At 45.5% G+C, this 22,115-nt stretch overlaps 1 protein-coding gene across 25 annotated transcripts in view; it reads right to left on the bottom strand.

The window, feature by feature from the left end:
- CCDC92 (coiled-coil domain containing 92) overlaps nucleotides 1-22,115 on the bottom strand; it is a 102,526-nt gene that overhangs the window by 28,335 nt on the left and 52,076 nt on the right. For 16 of the 25 annotated variants that reach the window (XM_042865645.1, XM_042865644.1, XM_042865637.1 and 13 more), the window contains 3 exons: nucleotides 21,654-21,882; nucleotides 15,585-19,527; nucleotides 15,255-15,318 (listed from right to left, as the gene is read on the bottom strand). The gene's annotated coding sequence lies outside the window, so the exon portion shown is untranslated. Of the gene's footprint in view, nucleotides 1-15,254; nucleotides 15,319-15,584; nucleotides 19,528-19,597; nucleotides 19,640-21,653; nucleotides 21,883-22,115 lie in introns of all 25 variants that reach the window. The other 9 variants (XM_042865649.1, XM_042865647.1, XM_042865652.1 and 6 more) reach the window with 9 other exon arrangements.

Consider the following 22,115-nt stretch of genomic DNA (forward strand, 5'->3'; position numbering starts at 1 on the left):
GGAGCAATTCTGAAGACTTCAGCAAAGTTGCACTGGATTTATTCCTTGTGCCACTGAGACCGCAGGCAATTGCTTGGAGGAGTCTGCAGAAAGGGAGGAAATGAATGTGGCAGATGGCTGTTCTTTTTTCAGCAATGAAGACAGACAAATGGCTTAACCCTCACTGATTTAACCCTCCTTATTGCCCCTCTGCAGTGAGTTGCCAATGGCCCGTGCAGGAAACGAGGGGACAGGATGAGTATGAGCATATCACTCCCCTCATCCTTGCTTCTGGAGGTAGGCAGGGCTACAGCTGGTACAACTGTTCTGGGAAGGCATGAGTAGGGTGCCAGGATAGCATCAGCTAGGATTTACCTCATTACATTTGGGGAAGTCAATGGGAGCAGACTGCTCCAGCAACTATGTCATGTACCATGCACAGTGCCAATAGGTTAAACTGATCTCTGCAGCATACCCACACTGTCGGGCAGCGTTTGTCCAGGGCTAGCTCACCAAAACGCAGAGTGCACAGCGAACAAACCACAGCCAGGCAACGCACCAACAACCTGTGCTGTGCCTGCTGAGAGTCTGGCAAAGACCTGACTGAACGTGTCCAGCAGCTCATCCATGGCCACTGTCTCCATGCCTGCTCCTCGGCACACGTGTGCAGTCATGTGGAATTTGCTGCTCTGACTTGCAGGCAAGTCAAAAAGCTGTCGAACAGTGATCACATCTAACACCACTCATCATCACCATCAATTGTTCTCCAAACGAAACAGCCCATGTCGCCAAGCAAAATGCTTTGGAAGATACTTTTCCACTGGACATGCATCCAAAATAAATACAGGAAAACCTCCTTCTCCAAGCACTGCTCCTGACTACTTTTCATTTGAATCATTAGTAAAACCAAGATATACACACACAATAGCACAAGGCTGATGAAAACCCACTTCAACATAGTGCCCCAGATTTTTTCAGAGATTAATAACCTTTGCTGCTCTCAGCCTGCAAGAAAAACATCCTTCCAGCCGATCCAAAGCCAAGATGATGTGCACATTTTCACACAGGCTGCCCACGAACATCCCTCTCTAAATGGATGCATTTTGCAGCTGGCCGTTTGAGCCCTGAAGAATGCTCTGGTGGGATCTTGCCATGGTTTGTATAATCCAGCATTACTGTCAAGTCTTTGTCTGCCCTAACATACTAGTTCTGATGAAACCCTGTTGCTGTAGCTTCAAGATTTTGCTTCCAGACAATGCCATGTTCCATCCCTCTGACTAAATCCCATCTCATCCAGAAGCCCAGGCGCTCTGCATTGGTGTAGAATGAACAGCCAGCCAACTTCCCACACCACCTCTCCTTCGGCTGTACCGCTGGATTCAGAAAGGGTCCTCCAGGCCCACGGAGCAAGCTGTGCTCCTCAAGACTGGAGCTTAGTTTTACCAGGACCTGAATCCAAACCACACACAGCCTGCTAACTTCAGTGGGTCCCACCCAGATGGCCCAGGTTCACTCAAAACTCAACCCAGGACCTGGCCCAGGCACTGCAAACAGCAGCAACTCTCTTTTTCTCTTTGCCTGCAGCGGATGTCCTGGAGAACCTGGCTCACAGTTCCAGACCTTAATGAAACTTATGGAACATTCTCTCAAGTGCAGTAGCACAGAGATGGCAAAGGCAAATCACAGGCCTCTAGTTCTTGGCTTTTGTATGTTGGCATTGCCTTTGAATGTGCTAAATGCCGTGGTGAGGAGAAGTTCTGTTTTGCAGGAAAGCAAGCTTTCAGACAATTGCTATTCTCTGGATTTTCTAATAATTCAGTACCTGTCTCTACACTCGTCCCCATTTCAGTGTGACAAAGCAAATCATACGACCTGGATGCACTGAGCTACAGTGCAAACAGGTGGGACTCCAGTGATCTCAGCAGGCTCCCTTCCAGATCTGGCACACCAGATGCGAGCCTGTTTATCTCTGTCTATGCCAAGAACAAGGCAGCCCAGGTCCCTTCCAACCCTGGCCATTCTGTGATTCTGTGATTCTCTTCTGCAGGTGACTGCATTTAAATGGACGACACCTCCTTCAATCTAACCCGACCTGGTTATGAGGTAAAGACCTGCTGCTGTTTGCAGCTAGACTGGGAGAGTTTAGCTGTTAAATGTGCCAGAAGCCGAAGCTAGGGTTGTACCACTGCTTGGAGAATCAGTATTTCCAGCATCTCCGGTCTTAATGTAATTAACTTTCTCCTGTCTTGGATTGCTTCCTTTTCAAGAATACTTGGCTTATTTCTTACAGGCCCTCTGTCTAGCAGTAGAAACAGCTCCGGCTCAGGGCCCTCTCTCAGCTCTCAGATGTGCTGTGCTTGCCCCTGGGATGCTCCCTGAACGTGGCATGCAGCTGGTGGCCAGAGCCTGTGTCAAAAGAGTTCTGCCATCTGCAGCTGGGGGTTAGAACTGGATGATCTTAAGGGTTCCTTCCAACCCAAACCATTCTACGATTCTCTGTATGTGCTGGAAATGTCTAGGGCAAATGCGGTTTGTCCCCTGTTAAAGTAGTCATGATTGCTGCTTGGAAAAAAAAGCCCTTTCTTTTCAGAATCTGATGCCTGTCCTGATGAGCAGAACTTGGAGGTGAGGAGCCTGGCAGAGCAATGCTTCACTCAACACGTCTGGTTCTGGAATGGGTCACAAAGCTGTGGCAGCCCTGGGCCAGCTCAGCACTGCCTTGGGCTGCTCCCAGCGGGAGGCCTCGGTGTCCATGAGACAAGATGGTGAGGACCTGGGGGAGATGCTTTCACCAAAAGCCTACATGTCAGCACGCCTCCCAGCCCTGAGACTTCCTTCTGTGCAAATCTCTGACATTTACTAGCGCTGCCTGAATTTTGGGCAACGATTTCTTTTTTCCCCTCTTCTTGCTCCATAGCTCACTGCTGACATTTTAAGATCAGCGAGTCTGATCTCAACGATAAGCTAAATCCAAACCTCCTGAGGCTGCAGCCCAAACAGCTTTGTCTTTCACCACTTGGAACCCGGGGGCTGGAAGCAGCCTTCTGGGTGCACGAGGGCTGTGCCAAACAACACAACATCTCCAGCATCACTAGGAGCCTTCCCATGACCAGCAGCCACCAGCCCAACTGAACACATTGTTCAGACTGCTGTCTCATGAGCGGGGCTTACAGTGATGGATTGTGTTTCTGCAAAAAGCGGAGGGAGGAGGTAGCAACCATGACAGTGACTGTGGTTGGTAGGAACTGGTCGTAGCTGCAAAGCAGAACGTGCAGGGAGGAGGGGGCCGGAGCAGCACTGTGCTGCTTCCTTAGTGCTGACACCACTACAAACCAGAGCTTGGAAGAAATCTGACTTTGTGTTTTCTCCCCCTTCCCACCCCCAGCCCACCACATTTCTCATGGAACAAAAATCCTGCCTTTTGCCCAGCACTACCACTGGAGCACTAATCCTTTGGCTGTGGCCGTGGATTAAATCTCAGGCCCTGAGAAAGCTCTTCCAAGGCACAGTTAGGATTCTGTTTGTCGGGGTCTAACCCATGTGGCAGCTCACAGCTGCCATGGTTGTGAAATTGTGCTTTTTCTTTCTGTTTTAGCAGCCCATATGAAGCAAGGAAAGCAGGGCTATTCAGAAAGACCATTCTTAATGGTCTGAAAATAAACCTAATATTTTTCTTGGCTTATAGAGGAAAATGGTTACCTTGATTGAAACTTTGTTCTAGCTCACAGACAGCAGTAGTGAAGACTGCAGATACGAAACTTGTGCAGACTCTGTTACACAAATCTTCATGGAGGCACAGCGTTTTCTTCTACCCTTCTCTCCATTCTCTACTCAAAGTGCTGCCTGCTACAGCTAAGAATCTTCAACAACTTGCTGGGAAAAGAAGCTTTGTCTCAGGTGCAGACATCATGAGCCACCTTTTGTCCTTTGCCATGCTGACGAAGGTTAATGAAACAGCTGGCATTTCATCAAGGCCAGCGCTGAAAATTAGGGACAGAGCTGCCATTAAAAATAACCAGATGCATGCATTTCTATCCCTGACACACCGGTCTTGAAATATCTCCCTCTTGGGCTGTACAGCTTCCAAGGAATAGCAGGAAATTGCAATTGTTACCCTGGCCAGAGAATGGATTTAATTTGTACTGTTTTATCCTCCCTATTGGAAACTATCCTCTGTTGTTTTTCTTTTTCTCCCACCCAAGCTAAAAAGAAAAGGAAAAAAATCCAAAAAAACCAACACAATTATCTGTAAAGCCTTCCATGCAGATGAGGCATGGCCGACCACAAGGCATGCATGTTTCCTCTGCTAGAGATATGGATTGCTTGCATTCTGCAGGGCTTCCTGCAACCTATCTATACAGGTTGTTCTACACGCAATACTGCAGCAGCTTAATGAAAGTTAGTTTGAAAGCCACTGGTTACTTATTTCAACCAGTACACAAAGTTGATGCCAGTGGTGCAAGTATATATTTGCTAAAGAAAGGGCAGCTGATGAGGATGAGCTGGTTAAAGGAATTAAATGAATGCTGTCTGAAGATTACAGTTAAAAGAGTCCTGCAGGAGAGGAATTAATTAAAGTGACTTTTGGACAGAGAGGAGGAAAGAAGCAGCAGCACAAGTAACACGCCAGCAGCAATTGCCCAAGCAGAGGCTCAGGAGCCCTAGCTGGTTTAGATTAGTTCAGCAGGCATCAGCATGCATGCAGTGGTGATGTTGCTTCAGTTGAAAGGCAGTTATTTGTTGAGCAACCATAATTTAATTGCATTTGATCACAAGCCTGTACAAGAAGGAGACACACGTTCATGTAAGTCACCTGTTTTCCTTAAGCACATACTGCTCTGGCTACACAGGTGGAACCAGCCTGAGGAAACACGCTGGGTAGGCAACAGAGTGCTGGAGGTTTATCAGGGCTGAGCAACACCAGACATACTTTTTCTTAAAGAGGAATTTTGTACTCTTGTGACATCACAGTGGGAATATATTTGGCCCCGTTAAGATTAGAAAGATGATTGCAGTGATTGAGTTACAGAGGCTTAATGAATTACTGCTCATCAGCTGAGCTGCGGTAACTGACTCTGCCTGTTGAAGGTACAAAGTACAGTGCATTAGCTCAAGGCTGATTTCAAGCAGCGAGGCATAATGTGATTACCCAGAGCAGAAGCTGGCCTGAACTCATAGGCTAAACCCTGGTTGCTTTTGGAAAAGTACCAAGTAATGTTAATTGGCTCCAGCACAGTGGGTCTAACAACTAATCTGGCTCCAGAAGCACAGATCCCCAAGCTCACAAGGAGCAAGGCCGGCTGCTGACCTAGAGATGTGCGGTCCTGTTTCAGCCAAGCTCTGAACCTGTATCGACAGCACAGCCCCTAGGTTGGCACCAGAAGCAATTCATCACTGACTCAGGAAGGAGGTAAAAAAAAAAGGTGAATCATTAACGGCCTGAACCTGGGAGGTCTAAAGAAGGTCACTGAGATGGATGGCAGCTCCCCAGCACGGCCATGAGGAAGCACCAGCGCTACTCTGCTGCAGCAACCCACCCTGAGGCGACCTGGCTGGAGGCAGGTTAAACAAGGCCGGGAGGCACGGTGCTTCACTGCTGCTGGGAGCCATTACCTGTTTCAACAGCGACCATAGCCAAGAGCTGAAGTGATCCCTGATAGGCTGCTGGTGGGAAACAGACAGGGGATGGCACATCCCTCATCCTGTCTGTCACGTGGCCAAGCCATGTCAGGGCTGATAGCATCTCGGGACAGGGGAACTGCTGGGGCTTCCATTGCCAACGTTGTTGGCTCATTACTTAGACAGTCTTCCTCATTATCTCATCTGCCTCCTGAAGTTTCATTCTTCCCTCCCTAGAGAGGAACAGGAGCTTCAAGATAACCAGGTCATGCAAAAAATCCCAGAAAATGCCCAGAACTCTCAGGCTCCTGTGTAATGGTATGAACAAAACTTCCAGCAAGAATAAAAGGCCCAGAAAAACCTGCATGGAGTCCCTACACAGAGAAGAGTTAATCGTGGGCTTTGCTACTTGTGACAGTGCATTACACCTCCCCACAGCTGACCTCCAGCATGGAGCACAGCTCCTTTGCCCAGTTCCAGGACTTCAGGCAACAGATCTGTGTTTGTGCTCAAGAGGCTCTTACCAAATGAGGAGCTCTGGGAGGTGGGTTGGAGAGTAGGCAACCATCAAACCCTTTTGCAGCAGGTCCCTGAGGATTCTGTTTTCCTGCTATTTTTAAGTTGAACAGGATTGAGTTTCACTGAAGGAAATAGTTCTCCTCCTTCCCACCCCACTCATTTCTACAGCACATTGGAAGAGCAGTCTGCTGTCTGCTGGAGGTTTCCAAGAACCAGACGGCCAAACTGGAAACAAGGCACTTTGCTATCTGCAGCCAGAGGAGAACAGGGAGAGAGGATGGAGAAGAAATACCCCTGGTATGCAAATGCTCAAAACAACAGGGCGTATGTGCTTGTGAGATTCACCCTTCCCTATTCCTTATGACTGAGTGGAGAAAGTGGCTGGGGTCTCAGATGAGGTTTCTGCGAAGCCCCCAGAGATAGGATGTTTACATCTATGGAAGTTTCCCTACCTTCCCTAGTACAACAATGTCACAGACAGATCTCAGGGAGCAAGCACAGTCATCTGCCCTCCATCTCTGCGTTACACTGCTTGTAGATCTGGACACTTGCAACTGCACTCAGTTGTAGATCTAATTCCTGCTAGAAATAAATACGTTCATCGTTGCTCCTAAAATCTCCATGTGTGGGTTGTGGTAACACCATAACACAGATTCCAGCACACCAATAAATCTGCACGTTGTCACAGATGTCAAATGGGTAGTCAGCACCCATGCTCTGTGGCTCTGCACAAGATGCACTGAAGCCATCAGACCCAAAGCTAGAGCTCAATTCCCAGTACATCCCCTAGGACTCAGAGAGGGGCCTGGCTGATTAGCAGCAGCCTGTTGGACATCTACAGTCCATCCCAGAGTTCACAGCCCAGCAACAGCTCGTCTCCTCCTTCTCCAGTCTGATGAAACTGATCAATTTTGCAGACACAAATTCACCCTTTCTGCACTGGGCTGGGGCAAGGCACAACTCATTTCTCCCACTTCCCTTGCAGCGACAGTGGAGACAAAGCCACTGGTGTAGGTGATTCTACATGCCTCGTGGAAAACCTACTGGAGACTAGCACAGTTATATCAATAATCTCCTGTTTAGTGTTCCTTCTGGCACGGGGTTTGCCGTTAACTTTCTAGCACAGGCAATGTTTCCCATTCATCTTTTCTCAGCCAGGTGTTTGCTCATTTGCAGCAGGATGCTTCAAAAGAAACAAAGCTACAATTGACAGGAAACAGAAGGCCAGTTTGCTGCCAAGACGGGTTCTCCTTGGGGGCATCCACAGTTGTAGAAACAGTTATTACAAATCTTTCAGCAGTGGTTCTACACACCTGCTAAAAAAGCCTTGAATTTGCTTTCATTGGACCTGTCTTTCTGATGCCCTTTATTAGGCACCTGTTAGTCAAACACTGCTCACGTTCACATCCTTCCAACACAGCCAGTTTGGGTTAACTAAGTCCTTCCACTCCATTCCAGCCCTCTGGGGCTTACAGGAAGATTGAGACTGGGGCAGGACAACCCCCTCAAATCACAAGGCCTGATATTCTGTTTCTGGCCTACAGTGGGATGCTAGTGTGGTTTCAGACAGATTCAAGCATGGCTTGAAGAGCAATACTCCCCTTTTCAGTTGCAGAAGGGTAGGATGGTTTGGTGGAAAGGTTACATGGTGGAAAGATGGAGAAAATTGAGCAAGACGTTCAGGACAAACTAAGGAGATCAGATTTGAATTTGCAAAACAAATCCAGCTGGTGGAGAGAAGATGTGGATTAGAGCAGACAGAGCAAGAGTGCAGCTGGGAAACAGACCACAGCTATCTTGGAGGAAGAAAGAACTTTTCCAGCCCTCCTTTCCCTGCATTTTCACTGCAAAGGCTCACACATTTTGAACTACAACTGCCCTCTTCCTCCTCCTCCACTCCCACGTGGACTGTCTGTCTGGGACATTAGCTCAGCTCTGCTCAGGTCCCACTAGGTTCTCTCCACATGCAGCTCCCAGGCTGCAGTAACAGATAGCTCTGAGGCATCAGATGGACCCATCACACTGCGGTTATTTCAGTTTTTTCCCCTTTTGTCTGCTTTCTGGAGCCAATAGGACATAGATCGCCCAGCTTGGCTGGAGTCCTCAGCAGGGAAAGACCAAAGTCATTGCTGTTCAGACTCTACAAGTTCTGAACTCCCATTAGTAGTGCAACATTACTGCTTCAGTCATAGGGATTCACACTGGCAATGCCATGCACAATCAAGAGCTACTCAGCAGGATTCACACAATGAGCACAAGGACTCCGTAAGCCCTCTGAAAAAGCTGTAGATAAGCTGCAGCCAAGCCCCTGGTGTTCCATCAGGGTCTTCCTCTCAGATAAAAGGGCACAGAATCAGGGCTGCTGGTACAGCCCAGCCAGTGGCAACGGTATTCCCACATTCAGGAAAGACATGCACACACGGCCCTGGGAAGAAAGAGAACTCTGCAGGATAAAGAAGAAAAAGGACTGGAAGTGCTGATGCTGGCTAAATATCTTCATTCAGAAGTGAATACTTTGTAAATACAACTCTCGCTGCTGCTGTGTTTTTGCCCCTTGGCATCACAGAGGAGCTATAAATACAGGTATGGATGATTCCAAAATCTGGGGAAAGTGCTACAGCCTGCCTCAGAATGTGGGCTGGCACCCATGATGCACAGAACAAGTACATGCTGTTTTTCTCTGCAGGTCTTAACATTTCAAGGCAGACAGAGGGAACAAATGCTCACAGACCACTTAACCATCAGCAGACGTTAGCAGGACCTCATCTACATGCTTGCAGCTCCAGAATGTCTTTCCATGAATATTTCCAGCATGCACAGTGCTAAAGAACATTTCTGTTCTTTAAACAGCACTGTGGCAGGAGACTCTCACCCCAGGAGGGATGTCCAGCTTTGGCTCACAGTGCTCTCCCACCCTGAGCACTCTTCGTTTTTCCTCTGGGTGCAGAAGGCAGGCAGAGAGGGGCTAGATCCTTCTCTTCAGCCTTCAGAGTACCTTCACAGCTCAGTGCTGCTTAAATTAAGTGCCAGCTCTGGTGTGGGACTGTGATCCCAAGAGGTTCATACAGATGCTTTGGAGCAAATCCAAATTTTACCATTTGGCATCCCATCAGTAACAGCATACCTGAAAATACCATGGGCAGAAAAATGGGCTTTTGTGTGCATGTGTGTGTGTGCAGTAAGCTCATAGTGATAGTGCTCTGTCTGGATTTGCAACTGTCTAGACAATGGAAAAATTAGCATCATGAAACTGGATAGTTTTATGAGATGCCCAGCCAAATATCTGGGAAATATTTTTGTAATGGTTCTCCTCAGAGGGAGATATGAGTCTGAGCCATTCATTAGAGATGCAGTTCTTTTGTCTTGTGTTCTGGTGAGGGACACAGAGGTTTCACTGAGCCTGCTGAGCCTCATCTGCCATGCTTTTCAGCCAGATGCTGGATGCTACTGTGGAGGAAAATAAGCCCTCAGCGCAAGCATGGCAAATGAGCTTCCCGTAGTTTGGAGATGCTGGTTTTCTGGTGTGGAAAAGAAATCTAATCCCAAAAACTGGAGGTTAGGACCTCATGAAGACTATTTTATGTCTGGAGACAAACAATCAAAGGCCTGTTTTTGCTGACTACAACAAAGCCCAAAGGATTTCTAGATTGCAAGATTTAGCTACTGCTCCCTATGGAGTAAAAGCTCACAGAGAGCAAGAAAGACTCATTCTAAGCCTCCAGCCTGGAGCCCTGACAGCTATTTCCTTAAATGATTTACAGGGATCTCTCTTCCTCTAAGCTAGCAGAAGATGCAGCAACCAGGACTGCACTTATGGCTGAGGCTAAGTGATTTGTCTCCACAATATCTGTAAATTTCCTCCTCAGCACCTCCATCCTCTGAAGAAATTAGAACAAACTCAGAGCACAGAGGCTCCTAGGAGTTCCAAAACATAGATAACAGGCCTGCTGCAGCCAGCCCTTCTCAGGAAAGCACCAATGTCCAGAGGGAGAGAACAGCAGATACACACCTGGAGGTAGTTTCCCCTGGCTAGGAATTTGCTTCAGTTTTGGTGGTTACTTCCTCGTCCTAATGCAAAATAAACATGGAAGGAATAGGAGAATACATCAACATCTTCCATTGCTTCTATGAAAACCTTCAAACATGGTAGACCAAGCAACAGGCATCTCATTTAAAAGCAAGGATGTTGTCTTCCCTTGGAAGGAATGGGCTGTCAATTCATCTAAGGACAGCAGAGTTTAAGTAGAGGCTCATTACTGATGATAATTAGCCAGTGAACCTTTGGCTTGGCTTAGGTTGTGGGAAGCCTTGAAAAACTGCTCTGAGCTTTCAGTGGATGTGTAAGAGAAATAAACAGAAGTGACATTTGCAAGACCTGTGTAGAGGAACGTGTGGTGCTCAGACTGGGGCTTCTTCCCACGAATAGCAGTGAAAGCTTGCTGTCAGCAATGACAGCCAAAGGTCTGGATGCAAAATACAAAGACTTTTAATGGAGAAGCTGAAGCTGTCATTGGTCACTTTCATAGACAACTCACATTTTCTTCTGTGAGGGACAGTATGATGTTCCTGGATGCTGTTCAGCAGCAGCTAAAAGAGTCCTCTGGAAGGACGGTGTTTCAGCATGGGGTTTTGAAAGCAAAGACCTGACTAACCTGAGGAAGGAGATGTCCAGTGATGGATAATTTGCTGTGGGAAGTGGTTCTAGAATGTGGTCAGATTCACACTGATGATAACAAGGAAATGCCAGGAGAACCAGTGCTTGTTTGGATATGGGCAGCTTGGCTGGCTGGGGCAGATAGCACTGAAAGAATTTCCTATCCACGGCAAAATAACGGGACCAGAAAGTTAACATTTTTGAGCTGCAGATGCAGTTGTTGTTTGACGGTTCTGAGCTATTTCCTTGCTCCCATCCATCACACCGTTGACTGGCTCATTTTTTCCCCCTTCCAGTTTTTGTAGAACTAATCTGTTAAGTTCTGTGGAGTTGATCTTGGCTCATGGCTCACACCCCACATCTGTTTTTCTAGGCCTTACCATCTGACTCAGAATGATTGCATTTTAACTTCTTCCCCCCTGCTACCGTCAAGCTTAAAAACGAAACAAAGCACTCCCACCACCATCAAGACATACCTGATGTCTGTGAAGGCACATGTCCCCTCACCTCCTGGTACTGAATAGTGAAAGGTTACCATAAGAATTTCAACTGCTTATTCATTATTCTTTAAGATGACACAGTGAGAACTGACAAGATAAATACAATTATTCTGTACGAGTGAATTTTCAAAGCTCTCCTCTTGGTTCTTATCCAAGATCCTTTGAAAGCACATCATCAAAGATAAGCACACATACTGACCAGTGGGACTTGCCATATTCTTAAACAGGGCATGACATTTATTCTACCTTTTGAAAGCAAGGCCTACTGTGTGTCTGAGTGACCAGCGACTTGCCAGAACCAGCCCCATGCACTGCAAGAAAGAGCAAACGTTCACACAGAATGCACTTTGTCTCTGAAGGTTCGGGCTTCCCCCCCAGCTTGAAACTTCTCAAACTATTAATCCTCTTTGAAAACTTAAGCTCTTAGATTCTTAACACCTTTCTGAATTTCAGTTAGGGTAATTGGAAGGGAAAAATACTGATTTCAGTGGGATAACTCCTATATTAGAAGTAACATGCTTAAGCAAGAGCATGTCTCTTGAGCACGTAGTCAGAGAAGCTCTGCTGAAACTGCAGATTCATGGCCTTCTGTTAAATTTGCTTAGATAGATCTGCAGTGGATATGCTTTCTACTGCTCTGCATCTGGTAAGACAGTTAATAAATACTTCTTTCAGCATCATCTTTCCCGTGGTATTCTGCCCATTCTAATTCTGCTGCTAGGCAGAACTCAGAAACGCAGGAATGTGAAAGTTAGAGGGAAGGTTTTGCCCCAAGTGCAAAACAGTCTGGACTCCAGTACACACTGCCTTGGTGTGGGAGTTAAACCCTGGAGGCCAAGAGAGAAGGACGAAGGCCATGGGTTAAGGCAGCTTCCTGGTAGGTCAACCTCCTTTTCCTAACCTAATTCTGAGCACTGCAGAATTGTGGGCACCTCTGCTGGATTAGCACCAAAGTAGGATGGCTACAGAACCGAAATGGTGGCAGGTGGAAAAAGAAAAGAAGAAGAATAAAAAGAAAAAAAGGAAATGACAGTTTGAAGACTGCTATTTGGTAACTTACACCAAAGAACAGAGAGGGAAATAGCTTCTCATAGAGGCAAACTAATAGGATTTGGAAAACAAGGTAAAGCCTTTAAACTGTTACACAGAGTAAGATCTCTGGTTGCAATTAGGAAATGTAGCTCAGTCAGGCATGGAGGCTTTTCCTTGCCAATGTCCGAGTCTTGTTTTGTCTGTGATAATTCCACATTCTACTTTTAAGAGACAGCTCATGCTTGTTGTTAGGTTCAATATATTAGGCTGTGCAGGCATATTGTGAGCCCTTAAATATACTGAGGGGGGGTGGGATGGGATTTTTTTTTACTGATGAACTTACTGAAGATAACATGTAAGCACTACAACTGATGATTAATTTTCAAACCTCTAGACAAATTAATTTTCTTGCTTAAGGAGAAAAAAAGCATCTCTAAAATATTTTGGCTGTGTTTGATATGCAAAAACCTGAAGGATCTCCAAAACAACCATCCTTTGCTATGAATGATGCCAAAATACAGCCTGTGTCAGCACCCAGGGCCAAAGTGGTGCTTGCAAGAAACACTGGCACTGATTTCAGCAGAAGCAGTCTCCAGGCTTGCTCTCTCTTGGTTTGCTATGGCACACACGTTTCTGTTGCAGAAACTCAGTGTCTGCACTCGCTCCATTCAGGTTTCCCTGTTCTATTCCCCATTCATAGCCCTTGCCAATAGTTAGCCCAAGAATCATTCGTGAGAATTAGAACAACAGTGGCAGCAAGTGAAACAATACAATTAATTTCCTGCAACAGCATCTTTACATATATCAACAATAAATGCCACAAAACGAGGAATTAATCCTCCCTGCCCTTAAACTCTGCTGACTTTAATCCTTACTGATGCAAATTCCCCACTCCTCCAAAGCAGAAAGCCCACAGATTTCCTTTGTTGAGACTCTAGAATGAACACAAGACGCCGTGTGCATGAGCTACCATAGAATCACATTGTGCCCAGTTCAACACAAGTAAGAAATGGAGGCAGAGCACATCCTCTCTACCAGGGTTTGGTTTGCACCCTTTGAGCTGTGTGACTTTTGCCACCGTATTTCAAAGAGGTGCTCCCAGAACACTGCACTGAAAAGAAAGTTTGAGAGCTGGAAAAGGAGCCAGGGTCTGTCATTCTTGCTTCTAGCCTGGCATCCCTTATCCGAGCTGCTGGGCTTGCTCCCAGCTCCAGTCCATTATAAGGCGTAATTGCAGCGTAAAGAACTGCAGTTGTTCCTTATAGCTCCTTATTGTATAAGCCTAGGTTAAAGAACAATCCATTCTTTACAGTTATTCCTGCAAAAGGCTGTGTCAAAACCAGAAAAACTGTCAGGCAGTACAGCTGCATTTGAACACCTCCCTCTTCCTTGGCTGCTGCAGGACAGAATTTGGAGAGACGACTGTTGTACAGACACTTGGATGCATTTTAGTGCAGTATAACACAGCAGGCCTCCTTGGAAGTGTGCATTCCTCACTTCAGTTGATCCAGAATTCCTTGTGTCTCCTTGCAGCAGGTGGCCCTTGAAGTCCAGAGAGCTCCAAGCCACCCTGCTGCTTGTAGTATGGACTTCTCTACTCCACCTTTCTTATTCTCCTTAAGCCCCTTATAGTCACTCCTTTCTCTCACATCCAGAATAAAAGTCCTTGAGACAATAGGTGTATCTTGGAAAAACTAAGAAACTCCAAAGCTCCAAACTTGGGGGAAAGCAGGTGGAAAGCAAGAGGAACGTATTTATAGTGTTAACCCAAGTGCAGCACTACACAAAATACCAAGAGGAAGACTTGAACATCATTTTTTTTTAACTGCAGATGGGCTGCATTAACCACAAAGGAAACACAAGAAGAGCTTATATCTGGAAGTAATAAAAAACATTTGCATAATGTACATGGTGCATTCAGTGCTAGCAGGAGGTGCTGCACGAACAACCCAACAGACTGGAAACTTCATTTGTCAATGGGAGTGCAAAACCAGAGATCTCCTTCCAAAAGCCTGACAGTTCTTACAGAGGGAAGAAGCTGGCTCCATCTTCCAAACAGACTCTGTTCCACCTTTCAGAGGGTATCCACAGCTTCCCTGCAATCTCTGCAATACGCAGCAACTCTTCTCAAGATTCCAGAAATACATACACAGAGAAAATTCATATGATTCAAACAATTAGGTTTTACGTCCTAAACCTGTGCTGAAAGTACAGCACACAAGTGCTGAAGTGATGGTGCAACAATCTGTCATGCAACAACTCCATAGGCTGGGTCTGAAAGCTGTGTCATTGCACTGATAGAAATCTGCTGGTGTAGCAATACCAGCCCTCCTGTCTGGACTAGCGCAGAGAATGCCAGCACAATTTCACTCCACTTTGTCTCCACCGTTCTATGCTGTACCTCTCACAATGGTTGAGGCTGTAATAAATCCCAACTGTTATCTCCTACAGGCAGTCAGCTGTGGATGGCTTAAGTCGAGAGAACTTAAAGTAACACCAAATGAATGATGCTGCTTTATCTACTGTCTTACCCCTCTTTTCTTCAGAGGATGACATGAGTAAGAATGGCTCCAACAATCCAGTGAGATACAGGATGACCCAAAGCTACTTCCTCACAAGCTGTTGCCATGCATAACATCAGGGCACAAACCTTCTTTAATATAAGTAATAAGGACATGTGTATTTTGGAGCAAGGGGAGCACGGCTGAAATTCTTCCCTTGCTAACATGCCGCACTGCTAAGCTGCTATGGCAGGCACCAGAAGCAATAAACGTAAAGTCAAAGGCATTGTAATGTAAGGAAAGGCTAGAGAAACCCAAACTGAGTTGTCATGATAACATAATCCAGAATTCATCATTTTTGCAATCAAAAAGGAACTACTGATACGCCAATTTCCACCCACAAATAGCTGCAGTTGAGGCTCCGAGTTTAAAAAAAGTTGAATGACTTACCATCTGTTGCACTGGATGGTTTTGGTCAGAGGTCCACAAAGGATCAGTTAGACAGCAATTTCTCCTGTTGATACAAAAACGAAAAGGTAAAAATCGCCTTGCCAAGCCCAGAAGGTAAGCACAAAGACACATTGTTTTAAATCACAGGAGAGCAGGTTGTGCTGGAACACATAAGGAACAAAGCAAATACAGACTCTTGGGGTGTTTAGACTACTGCCTGTCTGCCTTTTTCCAAGTTGGGTTGAATGAAAAAACAGTGTACAGAACGTTCAGGAATAATGCAGACATGCCAGAGCACAGTGAGCTGTTTAACCCAGGGAGACAGCCCACCTGCAGGTAAAGGTTCCAGGTGTTCAAAAGGCAATGAAGAGACACAACTCACAGTGTGGCAGAGCTGAGCCGGCTCACAGCTTCACAACAGCTAGCCCTTGTTCTGCTTTTCTCCACATCTCATGGGATAATGCCCAAGCCTCTTGGCAAATGGATCCATTGCAGTTTTCTATCTTTATCCTGGAGAGCTTCGCTCCTGGAGATGTGCTGGGAAAGACACGATCAGCAGCAGATGCCCCAGGTTTTCCCTGGATCCTTTTTGTTTGATTTTCTCCTGTGCCCTGAGCACCTCGTTTGCCACCAGAAATAGGCCTCAGACTCTCAATAACTTCAACCCTCACATTTCTTCCCCTTTGCCTGAATAGATTGCAGGTTGCCTTATGCACGGCTTACCTTTTATCTTCTGCAACAGCACCACTTACACCAGGGATCCTGATATCAGTCAGCAGAGAGATAAGGGGAGACTTCCCTTGTAGCAGTTACTTCCGATTTATCCAATTCTGGGACATATCCCAAGTATATTTGCCAAGCTGTGCTATAAGCACACATGAGGAGGCTCCACGAGGCAGGTCCCAGCTTCCCATCTCTTGGACCGCTTTGCCTCAGCAGCTCCCGAAGGTCTCAACCCAGTGGCTAAAAGGCAGGAGGGGAGCAAACAGCATTTGCTTTGTGTGACACAGAGGGCTGAGAAAATTTGAAAGACAAATTATTCAGAATAAAAAGCGGTGCAAAAACAGATTAGAAAACTACTGTGCTGTGACTATTAATGAAGCGATAGAAAATATCAATCACTCCCCAGCCTCTGAAGCTTGCTGCGAGAGAAGAATTAGGAGATTTTATGTTCCAAGTACCAGGAAACCGCAGGGCCCTGGTGCCTAGTTCTCAAAAGAACACTGTTTGAAACACGGGGAGGAAGGCAGCGCTGCAAAGACAGCCAAAGGGAAGGTTTAAAAATAGCAGCTTTCAGTTTTGCTTCTTTTTTTCCTCTTCTAAAGAGTCTGGATATAGGATCATGTCAGAGAGTGGATGAAGAGAGCAGACCAGCCCCTGAGGAGAGAGAAGTCCTCCCAAACACTGCACTGCTGGCTGGGGGGCTGTGCCCTGCTCGTGTTACCTTCCAGTCCAGGGCCCCTCAGAGAGGCAGGCTCCCTGCACCCCTGTTCCCTGAGCCCAAGAGAAGGGCACTTGTGGAGTGACATCTGGGCAGCTCAGCAAGCTCATCCGCTGAGACAGACAGCTCCAATGAGCAAAGCTAAGAGCTAAATGGGTGACTAAGCCTGCAGCATCCCCTTTTGAACAGATACAAAACCGATACAAAACCAAATCCTTAACACTAAGGATATTATTGAAATGCTGTGCAAAGAAAGGTTTACTAAAATGTCTGATTTACTAATGGTGTGTGTGTGAGTGCAGGAAGGGATCGTGTCTGGCTGCTGTATGCTGGCAAATGTGCTAAACCGAGGGAATAGGCACCTAAGTTCTGATGCTGATCAAACTTGTCCATGATCTTAATTCAGACTCTGTGCTATATGCCATTTAAAAGGCATATACCATATACCATTTACCAGGCTGGATCCAAAGCACCTATGGAAGCAACCAAAAGTAGAAGCTGGATTGTTGGTGCCTTAGACAGGTAAAGTAGACAGGAAAGTATCTCTTGAAATGGACAGCAATGTCAGGCAAGGTCTGCAAAAAGAAATCTAGTCACAACAGACAAAAGGTCAAAGCTCCTTTCTTACAGGGATGCAGGATGCCCCATAGGTCTTTGTGGAGAGAGAAGAAAGACACAGCTGATGCTCTAGGTGGCTTTTCCTACTGGAAGAATATACACCATGGAGCATTAAAAATGTGTCCAACGTGTAACCAATACATTTGACACTAAAGTTACTAAAAGAAAAGGCAACACAAAGCAGTGCTTTTTCACACTTGGGGCTGAGAAGACGATTTTCCATCAAGACTCTTCTGGAAAATAGTAGGGAAGGGCTTAAAGCAATTTGCTGTTGCACATTCATCTCTTATTGCACCCTCCTAGCACAGATCTCAGGACTTTCATTTGCTTTTTAGCCCTTAACAGTTGTAAAGCATCCACAAATACTCAAGCCTAGGGACCTTGCTATTTTTCAGCTGGAAGACTTCAAAAGGTTTCCAAAGGCCGAAATGAAAAGGTGTTTTTATGTTTCCTAGAGAAAATCTTGTGCTGATGCAGGAAGTGCTGATGTTTGAAAGATAAACAACCAACCACACTCACTGAGAAATGGCACAAAACATCTTCAAATTTGCCTCAGCCAATGTTTTGACCTCAGCAAAGCGACCAGCCAGAACGAGCTGGAAAACTCTCAATATTTGGGAAAAATGTGGCACCATCCTACCATCTCCAATCCAAAGAAATACATGAACACATTGTACTTCTGGAACAATTCTGGCCCTGACTGCATTTTGGGGCTAGAAATGCAGACAGCAGAGGAAAGGGGGACATAAGAGGGACTGTAGTGGAAAACTGGCAGTAATGAGGGATGCTGTTTTTTCCAGAGTCCAATCTAGGAACAAGCCGCGCACAAAGAGCATTGCATCATGCTTACGCTTCCCAGGTATGCCCTGGGTTGAAATTCGGATGGATTTCTGCATTACCGGTGGCCACATCCCTCAAATCCTCTTTCTCTGCATGAAGAATCTTGCCTAGGACATTTAAAATACACCTGTCAAAGCATGAAGTTCTGGCAGATCCATGTTAAGAACAATATTTGCACTGACAGCAGACATGGGCGTCCAGCAGAGATAAGCAATGCAGTCATGTTTAGACACGAGAGTTCATGTCACAGCCTTATCCCAGGACAACCAGTGGCAAAATCCTTTTCTGCAAGAGGCCCAGTGGTTTGGACCCCACTTATTGCCAGCAGACACTGGACCTGGCTGCCTTGCCAGCTGCTAGCTCCATGCCTTCCTCCTCTGTTTGTCAGATATTTGAGGCAACAGTATGCCATTTACCTCCCTTAAAAAATAATAATAACCCCCATGAGAATCTGTCAGATGCTGTTCTCTTCCCACCTATGCCTCCAGCTGTTCTCTCCTTTGTGCTACCTGTTTTGTGCAAATCCAGGTCAACCCTGAAAATAACTTCCTGGCAATTTTACAAACCTTTCACTCTGTGATTTTAGGTAGAATTTCAAACCTTTCCAATAAGATACTGCTTATTGGCCAGGAAGATCCCGTAAATCATCCTGCTTCGATCCCTGGATTGGATGAGAAGTTCCAGCACAAACTTGCCAGGTGCAGTAAACTGTTTCCACAGATATTTGTATTCAGATTAGGTCTCTGCTAATAGCAGCTCACCAGCAGCATTGGCTACAGAACTCCACCATCAGGTGCTTCATCAGCCAAATCACTGAAACCTTACACAAGATGACCTCCTGTTGCCCAGACCTACAGAGCAATACAAAACTGCTGCAAAGAGCTCTTTTTTTTTTATTATCTCTGCACTGAATGGGCTGGATCAACATTAAGGCCTCAGCAACAGGCACTGCAAGGCAGCCCCTGCCCTCAGGAGTTTAAGATCTAAACCAGAGAATAGTCCTTAATTGCTTTTTCTTATGCTGGAATATTTTAGACGAATAAAGCTGAAGGTTTTGAAACACAGTAGCTGGCTCTGAACTATTTGCTTTGTATTCAGCCTGCTTAAAAGGTACCAGGGTGAATTCATCCCATTGGTTTTCATTTGGGCAGAATCCCAGGTCTCTGACTTAGCTCCACATCTTGACTGCACCTTACCACTGTGTCAGACAAAGATCCATGCAAAGCAACAGCATTACCTCTAGCTGATCCTCTGGGAGTTTACATTTATGTCAGTGGCATTCAGGCACCTTCTGCCCCTGTTCCTCTGCTCAGGACCGTGCTGCCAGCGTAAACCAAATGAGCAACAACACTTCTCATGCAGTCAGGAGTGAGCCTGAGTTATCACAGTTAGGGCATGAGTCAGCAAGGCAAAAAAAACCCACCCAAACAAACCCAACACCTACACCTGTGCTCCTGATGTGGTCTGCAGCCCTGGAAGCCTCCACCTGGGAAAGCAAAACAGTTTCTAATATCTCAGCTTTAGTGGGGAATTTCCTTTCTGTAGTTCAGGTGGAGCAATGCTTCAAACAAAGCTATCGCAGCCTGATGGCTGAAGAGGCAATTTAAGGGAAGGCATCCAGTAGCTGGAAATAAGGCTCCATTACATTGTATTAACTATTAAGCTTAGTGCAGTAAGCCAGACAACTGCATACTGAATTAATAATGTTATTTATTCCATTTGGTGGAGTATGGAGGACTCTCGATCGTCACAGCTTTTTAGATCAGAGCTGGCACCAGCAGCTCAGCTTTGAGAGTATTTTATGGAAAACATAGAGGTGGATTGAGTAGCTGAAAGAGAAGAGAGTGTGAATGTGTGAAACACAGCAGATTTGGTAATAATAAAGTTATATGGCCTTGATTCTTCACTTGGCTTCTAATGCTCCAGAAACACTTTGTCTTAGGAAAGCATAACCAAGCCCCCAAAGATAAGTTTAGGTTGGATCTTGTGTAGGATCTGGAGGCACTTAACTTCTTTTTTTCTTGTCAAAACATTTATTATTTTGAAAGCAGAAAGTATCTGCTCAACTCAAACAAAAAAGTGTCATGGAGAAATCTGAAGCATTATTTTTTTATTGGGGAAAAGGAAAAAAAAAATAATAAAAAGCTACAAAGATGAAAAGAGTGCTGATACACTTGTCTAAAAGCAGGTGTTCTCCCCCAGCCCCTTTTAAATTTGGAATCATCAACTACTAAAGAAATACTTGCATGAAGTTTCACACAGTAGAAGCTTTACCTTTTGAAATGGGAATTAAAATATTACAAAGGTACAACAGGACATCCAGGATACCTTCCCTGTTATTATTCTTTCATTTTTTGTGCTTCCTAATGCTGGGCTTTCTGATTGCCATCTGAAAGCCATGTGAAGAAGTCGCTCCCCTTGAAGGAATTAACATTTTCCCCATCACTCAGAGGTACACCCTATCACTACTCCAGTGTATTTTTCAACCCTAACCACTTTCCATTTGCTGTGGGTTCTAAAATTCAGTCTACTTGAGAAAGAAATAACCGATCTGCTATTTCCTGTAACTCCAATTTCCATGCCTTTCATGGAGCAATTTCACTGACTTCACAGGAGCCTATCTAGATTTACACCTGCACAAAACTGAGGCAAAAAACCCTGACCTTTGGCACAGAATATCAAGTTCATAAATGTGTTCTGTATCTCTGTGAATCTCCCCATCTACAAAGGTGAACAGCTGTTGCTATAAATCAGACAGTCTGAACTGGCCATTAGAACTTCATCCAGATGCTCCGTTTAAAATATACAAAGGCAACGTTTTGGAAATCAAATCTACCCTGGTGTCCTCAGGGACACCTTCTGTTGGAGAAAATCTCATAATTCAAAGTTAAAATTAGCTCACTTTAATGCTTTTACAGGAGAACCAAGATACTCAAGAGTAACATTGCCTTGAGAAGGCCTGTTAGATGACTTAAGGGATCCCAAACATCTGGCACTTTGGTACATACTGCATTGGAGACATCCAGCATCTTTTCCAACTTTGCTGTGGTTGTAACTTTGGACCATTCGATAGAATGGCTGTATCTAGTCCAGTTCCCATCAACCATTCTCTCCATTTGAGTAGGAAACACTTGCTAAAGTCTGGAAACAGCTGGTAGAATTGACTGTAGCTTGTATTAGCAAAAAAAAGTTCTTGTTTCTGACCACAGACTGCCCTTTAGATTCTGGCTGCAATTGCCAAGGGCTCCTCATAGCTTTTAGGATGAGGTTGTGTCATCCAAGATGTAGCTGGCTGTTTTAAGGGTTGACCTTTGGAGCATAACACTTGCTGTCAGAACAAATATAGCTTCATGCAAAAGCAGAGGGGAGCAAGATGAGCAGACCCATTCTTCCAATAAGACAGAGGGAGAATAAACTGATTTCCAATTGAGAGAAAGAGAGCTGTATCTTTCATTCTCAGGACATGACATAATTCAGGCAGGCCAACGTGTAAGTCTTACCTACATGCCATTCATCAGAAGTTCAATTCCAATTAGGGCAGGGCTTTCTGGACTGAACTTGCTGCTCCTTCAGTACATAGCACACATTTTTGCTCTTATTCATATGAAGAGCTTAAATGAAGCTCAAAGGCACGAAATGTTTCCTCGGTCACATCAACCACTGCACGGTCACTTGTTTTGTTCCCAAGGTGGCAGTCTCCTCTGCCTGCATCAAAGTCACTGCTTCATCCTGAGAAGTAAGACCAAATAAAGAGTCCTGTTCTGTCAGGTTTTGCCATTCATCTTTCTAACAGCACTGGAGTGTCAGACACAACACGAACATGGAAAAATCGATCAAATACAGACAGAGCTCCACTTTGAGCCTCCAGACAGTCACACAGAGTAACAAGCTGAGCTCCTTTCACTCAACTCCATGTGTTATTCTGAGGCTATGAAAAGGAACTTTATGATACGCTGGAAGGG

This window comes from Lagopus leucura, unplaced genomic scaffold, assembly GCF_019238085.1.
Source record: "Lagopus leucura isolate 7727_CA_CO unplaced genomic scaffold, USGS_WTPT01 Super-Scaffold_806, whole genome shotgun sequence".
Classification (NCBI taxonomy): Eukaryota; Metazoa; Chordata; class Aves; order Galliformes; family Phasianidae; genus Lagopus; species Lagopus leucura.